The following is an 8454-nucleotide window of genomic DNA, read 5'->3' as shown; positions in this document are numbered from 1 at the left end:
AACATCTGTACCCATAATTTACAAAAGGTTTGTATCTAATAAACTGATCGTTTTAAAAGGTATGCGTTACAACTTTTGCAGCAAGTTCAAGAACATTTTTTTTAAAAAATGTATTATCCTAACAATAATACTGATTATAATTTTAATGAAGAGACAGATTTATTTACTCTTACGGAGCGCATTGTTATATGGAAATTAAAATCGTAGTTGATCTGCTAGAGAAATGTTTATAACGGAAGATTCAATAAAACTCGTAGACGATACCTCTAGGTGATCATTATCGCAAATATAAATTAGAAATAATGCAGTTGTTATAAACAAGAATGAACCATAGGAGCTAATTCCAACTATAATTGGAACTTTGAAAGTGCCTAAACCTGAAGCATATTAAATAAAAAAGATGGTATCAGCACAGATAATTAACTTGGGTTATGAAAGAAATTTAAAATTATATTTCCATTAAGATTGATGCCAGGATTTTTATGTATACAAAGATAATATATGAATAGTAATGATGTCTAGTGTACAGGGACAAGAGTACAATTAGTTGCAGACTAATAGAAATAAATTGTATGAAAACAGGAATGCCAATAGTAGAATACAAGTATAATTATAAGAGTAAGTTGATGTTTAATATATGTAAATGGTAAAGGGGAGAACAAAGAGGAACAATGAAGAGTTTTTTCGGTTACTTATTAAAATATCACGATAAAAATGTAAATTTTATAAAGAAAAGTAAGCTATTTATTTCATTTGTGTACAACATTTTCACTAAAATATAAAGTGAAGGAGATAAGATCACAAAATATATGAACTCTTCAATATTCACTTAGCGAATCTGAAAATAAGCTTTTAGTATCTGCTTTCTAAGATAATATGTCTAACTATTTTATCACTAGGATAATTTTGGAATATTAGTATATTTTTAGGTAATGCTGTAAACTACTGATTATATTCCTTCTTGCAAATAACTTTCGCTTAAATTCCTGAGGTAATATTAACTTAAATAATGATACATATACTATCAACCTTAAATAATGGTATGATATGTATACTATATACTATATAATCTATATTGATAAATAAATAAAGATATATACAGCCAAAGTAAAATTCCGCAGAAAATGTGTGCATTATTTCTATTTAGTTTATTTTTGTTATATTAAGAGTATTATATGAAATTACGTGTTAGAGCTATGTGGATCATCGAAGCAAATTCCCACGGCAGCCGGTAAATTTATTTTCTCGTCTTGGCTTACTTCTTCCAAAGTGTAACTTACTGGATTGTAGAAATATAGGCTCCATAGATGGATAGATAACAAAGCACTAAGTGTAGCAAATACAATCAAAGTTAAAACCCACAAACACCTTAAAAGAAATAAAATGATATTCAATATTTTTAGCCATTCAAGATTCATTATCTGACTTATGTTACGATATATTATCACATTTACCTAACCCACAATATTTGGTTAGGTTATATAGGTACAAAGTCAAACCTCTTCATTTAGTGAGAAAATGCTGTCTTGATAACAATGGAGTTAACGTTTTTAATACTATTAACCAAATACGTCAATGAAGTTAGGATGAACAAACGTATATTTTCAAAGACAGTACTAATATTACTAAGGGATAGACAAGCAATAATAAAACGTATAGAAATATACACAATCATACAAAATACTATAAAAAATTCAGCTCATATTATGTTATCAACGTTCAGTATAATTAAAATAGTTATTTCGTTTTGTTGTTAAATAATATTCAAGGTTGTAAAAGCTCCAAAATACACAAATGCAATACATGTAGTTCTTAGGAACAATTAAATTTATGTTTTACATAAACTCATAAAGTGATTCGATTCAGGGATAGATGTGTAGTAAAATTGGATTCTTATACAGTAATAAAATATATTTAGGTTTTTTGTACACATCTGGTCACAAAACCCTAGACGGCTATTGAGAGACTAAGTCCTAGAAATTTAGCCTATGTTCCTGCGTACTTCGATTTCTGTCTACAGAGAAACTTACTTTCCTCCATTGTGACAGAAAGAAACATGCGTATTATTACAATAGTGTAACATCTTCACATTGCCAGAAAGTAAGTGTATAATCAGCATATACCTGTATATTGCACTAATGACGCAATAAAATAAATATGTGAATAATATATACATTTATAAATATATAAGCCAAAATACTATTTGATAACGTATGATTAAAGTCTGTAAGATAGGATAGTTATGGAAAGTAAATTTACACACACGGAACACTTCCGAAGTTTGTGTTTCGGTGATTAGTGTCACTGGGGCGTTTAAAGATACTTAAAATGTGTTCCAATACTGCCTCCTGAAATTTATTTTATATAGTAAATAATCTTCATGTAACTGCAACAGACACTCATGTTTCGTGTTTTATGTATGGATATAAGGAAGTTATTAATATACCATAGCTACTTAGTAAGAAAATTAAATATGTATGCCAAAGCAAATTACAAATCATTCCAGTTGTATCTCTTATGTGGGTGTTTCTTGAATGAATGTTGGTGATAGAACATGAAAGAAATGTAAAATTGGTTACTTTTGTTAAGCATCCTCCTCTTTAAGACTAAAAGTCGCATCTGTGAGGCGTAAAACTGAGAAGAAACGCATTTATTGGAAGCTTTTCTATTTTTATTTTTTTCTTTTCATTTTCAGCTCATATATATTCTTCAACAGAAAGCAATATGTAAATATACAATCGAAGGCACTCTTCATTCAGTATTTCGATAGTTCTTTCAGATTTAATTATCGCAAAATGTTTTGTTTTCATCATATTATGAAGCATTAATTTATTTGTTAGAATAGCATTACGGGCATTATTTCTTCCTTATAATCACATCTAAGAATACATAGATTATCTGTAGTAATCATATTTGTTACAAAATAAATATCGGGCAGCTTGACAACAATATCTTTCGGGTCTGTAACGATTTTGACCAACAAAGTAAAATCTGTAGATAGTGTTGCTACCACTCCCAAAATTACTGGTATTAGCCATGACTTCCAAGAATTTATATTTATCCAAAATGGTTTCAAAACATTCTTCATGAACATAGTCAAAATGGTTGTCAGCCTTCTAGGATGTCTCTACTTCCGTCTCATTGTGTGTTATAGAAGAAAAAGCGTGTCAAGTTCTTTACCAGGAGGTAATATGCCTAAGATCGATGACACATTCCCGCGCTGGATAGTGATGCTGATACGTTGAAAAAGGAATGCAGTAGCTCGGGGGTCACCAGTTTTGATTGCTATTCGATGACCAACCTCGTTAATGAAATTAGATCCTTCGTGACCCCAAGACCCACTGGTTTCTATTGCTACTGTTACAAAATAATATCTGTCCAATAGGTTTGGGTATTTTAGTCTTTTGTCTGATTCTCTGTGAGCGGCGATGAGACGTTCCTGAATTGAAAAATGTGGTAAGTTGGAAGGAGCAAAGGAATCGGAACATTTAAATGCTCACACTAGTGCTTTTCCATTTTTTCCCACGGTACCAAGGTCATGCCATTAGAGAAAATTCTATCTGCATTATATGTTACTTTTACCAGTGCTGAAACTACTAGTTAAATTTGCTAATGGAACGTTGGTGTTAGTAGCCCTCTATTATATACTATTGCTTATGAAAATTGTAAGACACAGAAAGATCCATATTAGAACAATGAAATTTATTCCAGATATTATGTGCATGACAAGATACAAGTGATTAGAATTATGGAACTGTTCATCAAGTATGACCTTGTAAAATCAGTCATGTGATCCCACGGCATTCTGAGATTAGCGCGTCTATACGTCCTGGCATGGATTCAAGAAAGTGTTGAATATCTTGCTAGGGTGTATTTTGTCACGCGGTTTGTACTCGAGCCCAAAAGCGTGCAGATTTCACGGTGGTGAATCGAGACGAAATTCGAACCAAACAATTTCTCAGACATACTTGATGGCGACATACAAGACTACTGGGCAAGCCAGGAAAGTAGTGATATCTCACGTTCTACAAAGAAAGCTTCCACATCACTCGCAACATCTGGAAAACATTTCGCGTATTTGTACTGAACTATTGCGACTCGAGTAGCCTGAAGGTAAGGAAATACCTCTGGTTCTAAGACCTGACTAATATACCAATATTTGTTGAAATTGCCATTCGCAAAAATGAGTTGCAATTGCATGTTGTACCTAATTCTGTCAAACACAATCAACTATGCATTGGGGTGGGCGGACAAAATCTAAAGTTGATGAATTGATTTCTGATAGTGCGATAAACTTGCCTCATGACCTCAAAAGAACGTCTGCGAAATTTCAACGAAATCAGTTAATATTTTGAGGTTCCTCAGAGCTGCCAAAAATTTGAAAATGATTCAAAACACGTTTTGTTTTAAATTTTTTATTTCATAAAAGTTTTACATTAAACAACTTCCGGCAGCAATTAAAATTCATTTTTAATAGTCTTTAGCAACAGTATAAAATTTCAGCTATATCAACGAATATCTTTAGGTTCCTCAGAATTACCAAAAATGTCAATAATTCACCACAATTCTATTTATTTGAAAATCTTAATAATATTTTAATTATGTAAGTAAAACAAATTCTGATTTTTAAAAATAAATTGCCAATTGTTCAGTTGGCAACACTGTACGTAGTAAACAGGAAAGTAGTTGGAACTGGTAATTGTAAGCGAACGGTTGGGAAGAGAGTGATACGTACAAATCAGAAACATTCAATACGTGGCATTCAATGTGAGGTTAAAATTTTGTTTTATTTTAGAGCAGTTAGATATTAATTATTAAATCAACATTAAAACAAAACGTGTTCATATGTTCCATATTCTTTGAACGCAAGCCAAGGATTGATGTAAAAAGTTTTGTTATTTTAGTACATTAAGAAATTAAAGTTAACATGGAAATGGCCTTCTGCAAGCTAGTAGACAAAAACTTGTCCGTGACCTCTAGGCCAAAGTCAAGCAAAGTATTATGAAGCGACATGGAGTGTCCGGTAATTGGAACGCCAAAAAATTTGAATCCTTGCCAAGTTCCATCTTTCCTAGATGTACTACAATGTTGCTTAAAAGAGAGGATCAACATTATGAATGCTGCAGGCAATAAGAAGGATCCAAGTTTTTCTCCTGTTGCCGAAACAGTTGCAGTAAAAGTTGAGGAATTGTAACAAAAGTGCTCCATCCCATATGTTAGTCACGACAGAGCTATCAAGATGAGTAAAGGCTTCCACGTGAAGTATCAGGCACTAAACAAGAACTACAAACGTGATAATGAGAAACCGCAATATGCCGCTCAACTGGATGAATTCATCAGGGAAGCTGTGGGAAAACATTTTGACATAGCTGTTTGCAAATGTAATTATTTCAAAACCTGCACATGTGAAAAAAAAATTGAAAAAGGTTCATCTACTTGCGCAACCCTTCCTTTTGAACCAGAGGACAGCGAGGAAACGGAAGATTGGCTCCGTGGACAGGAATGAAACTAAAAGGATTCAGTATAGAGAAGACAGAAGGTACCGTGATTCCAGAATTAAAGTGAGGATACTCTGAATGGAGGCTACCGATCAGCCGGACTTGGGATGCAAAATTATGCACATGCAGGAAGACGATTCAGATTCAGATTCAGAGGAGATGCAGGCAATGGATCTGTCCGAGGCACTAACAGTAAGCGAGCAAACTCACGACCAATCCTGTTCTTCTGCTGGCAGCGCTACAATCACCGGCACGAACAGTCCCACAATACAAAGCATATTGTCATCGACATGACAAATGAGCTTCCATCTGGCGAAAACAGCTTTTTCTACCGTTTCGAATCGTGCCACGGCAGCTATTGCCACAAGTGTTCTGCAAGAACTAAAGCTTGTGAAACCAGGTGAAACAGTACTTGTAATCGATAAGAATAAGATTAGAAGAGAGAAGATAAAAATGGGAGCTTCGCTTCAAGATGGAAACGACACCAAGTTGAAAGGTCTTTACTTTGACGGAAGGAAAGACAAAACTATATGCATTAAGAAAGAATAATCTAAGTCATATCGGAGGAGCAAGACTGAAGAGCACATTTCTCTTATCGAGGAGCCAGGATCAAAGTATGTCGGCCACGTTACACCCTAATCTGGCTCAGCTGATAGCATTTTCAGAAGCATAACTGCTTACATGGCGGATTTTCGGGACAATCTGGAACACATTATCGCTGTAGGTTGTAATGGTACGGGTATCAACACACGTTTGAAAGGTGGGATCATTCGCCGCCTGGAAGAGAAGCTTAACAGACCCCTTCAGTGGCTGATATGACTTCTGCACCTAAACGAGGTTCCATTGAGGCATTTGTTTGAGCACTTGGATGGTGCTTCCAGAGGTCCACGATCCTATGAGGGTGAGATTGGTAAGCAACTGGAGGGATGTCAGATCCTGGGAGTAACGACCTTCGAAACCATAGATTCGAGCTACCTAACGTCAATGCGAAAAAACTTAGCTCCGACCATAAGTACCTGCTAGAAATTACTCAAGCAGTGAAATCCGGAGTTTGCAGTGACGATTTTTAAGGCGTTTTCCAGGGCACCTGTCACACTCCCGATGGCTGACGACAGCCAACCGCATTCTCCGTTTATACATAGCAACAGAGAATCCAACACCTCAGTTGAAAATACTGGCGGAGTTCGTCATGAAGTGCTACGTACCCGAGTGGTTCACAATCAAGTGCAATCATTCAATCAAAAACGGAGCCCGTAATATCTGGAACATCATTCAAACCAGTAGATATTTCCCAATGAACCTGAAGAACGTAGTGGATAAGCTCATCTCCCGAAACGCGTTCTTTGCTCATCCGGGAAACATTATCTTCTTCGTGGTGACCGATAATAGGACGCACATTCAAGAGTTGGGTCTCAGAAGAATACTGAAAGCAAGGGAGCAAGAGGAGAGGTTTATCAGAGTGTTTGAAGTTCCTAAAATCAATTTTGATGGAACAGATTATGTGGATATTATTGATTGTATTAACTACAAATTTACCTCGCCTCCAGTCTTGCAGAATGTAGAGACAGACTTTATCAAGTCATTGATCCAAAAGAAGTAAGCAGTTTGGGACTGGGAAGTTTCAGCCTTTCCGTGCCACACCCAGGCCGTTGAGCGTTGTGTGAAGCGTCCCAAATGGTATGTAGTTCCTAGAGGAGGGACGGATTCTTTCGTGCAAAACTTGCTAGTCAGGCGGCAACTCCGAAGTTTGATCACAAATCTGACTACAATGCAAACTAAAAACTAATGAACAATGAAGGTTAAGTACTGAATTTTCAAATAATTGGGTTTTGGTGATTTTGTTTGGTTTTTTTTGGCAGTTCTGAGGAACCTACAGATTGACGTAGCTGATTTTCTTACTGTTGCTAAAGACTATTAAAAGTGAATTCATTATGCTGTCGGAAGTTGTTTAATGTAAAACTTTTAAGAAATAAAATTAGTACCAAAACCAGTATTTTGAAAACTTGTCAAAACAAATTGGGTTTTTGGTAAAATTTTGCCATTTCTTGGTAGTTCTGAGGAAGCTAAAGATATTCACTGATATAGCTGAAATTGTTTACTGTTGCTAAAGACTATTAAAAGTTAATTTTAATTGCTGTCGGAAGTTGTTTAATGTAAATCTTTTATGAAATAAAACAAAGAAAAACGTGTTTTGATTAATTTTCAAATTTTGGTAAGTCTGAGGAACCTCAAGATATTAATCGATTTCTTTGAAATCTCGCGGACGTTGTTTTCAGGTCTTGAGGCAAGTTTACTGCATTATAGGAAGTCGATACAACAACTTTTGATTTTTTCGGCCTCCTCTATTATGGATTGTCCGCTATGGCATTAAAGAATGCAAGCTAGCTGATTAGGCTCACGACATAAGAGTATGCGGATATCACTGTACAGAAGAACAGGTTGAAACGGGACTCATCACAAAGCAACACGTTTTACCATTCAGTACGCCAGTGGCAGTGTTTGAGTGCCCGTACCAGTCTGATGCGCTTATCATTCATTGTCAAGTGAAGGTATCGCATCGCTAAGCGAGTTCAGCATTGCTGTACCAGCCCAGCCTTCAGCAAACGATGTCGAACAGACTTACAGCTATTGAAACACATATAAAAATGCTCCAGCGTTGAGCCGTTGTCCGTTTCCTTATGGCCACACGGACAATGTGACTGTCAGTCCGAATGCGGTCACTTTACGTAGTCAAGTCACTGCTCGTTGCTTTGCATGACCCTCTTCTGTCATTGCATCAACATATTCATAACTAACGTCGCACCACGTCCTGTATGAGTGGCAATTTCGTGGGAAGAAAACCCAGCTTCTTGCTGACATATCATTCTGCCCTCCTTCTCTCAACAACGCATGTTGCACCCATTGACGAAGTTGATGCATGCTGGGAATTTCCTAGATGTTTCCATTTTTTGGACCG

General features: G+C 35.7%; 1 long non-coding RNA gene across 1 annotated transcript in view; it reads right to left on the bottom strand.

Annotated features, from left to right (window-relative positions):
• Positions 1 to 1189: 1189 nt before the first annotated feature.
• The window catches only part of LOC145681706 (uncharacterized), a 118655-nt gene continuing 111390 nt past the window's right edge, over positions 1190 to 8454 (bottom strand). Inside the window, exon 5 of the long non-coding RNA XR_014130861.1 lies at positions 1190 to 1368. This is a non-coding gene — a long non-coding RNA (uncharacterized LOC145681706). The remainder of the gene's footprint in view (positions 1369 to 8454) is intronic.

Source organism: Thermobia domestica, chromosome 3, assembly GCF_964235325.1.
Source record: "Thermobia domestica chromosome 3, izTheDome1.hap1.1, whole genome shotgun sequence".
NCBI classification, from domain to species: Eukaryota; Metazoa; Arthropoda; class Insecta; order Zygentoma; family Lepismatidae; genus Thermobia; species Thermobia domestica.
Note: the sequence above shows the minus strand (reverse complement) of the source record. Positions and strands in the feature narration are given on the sequence as shown.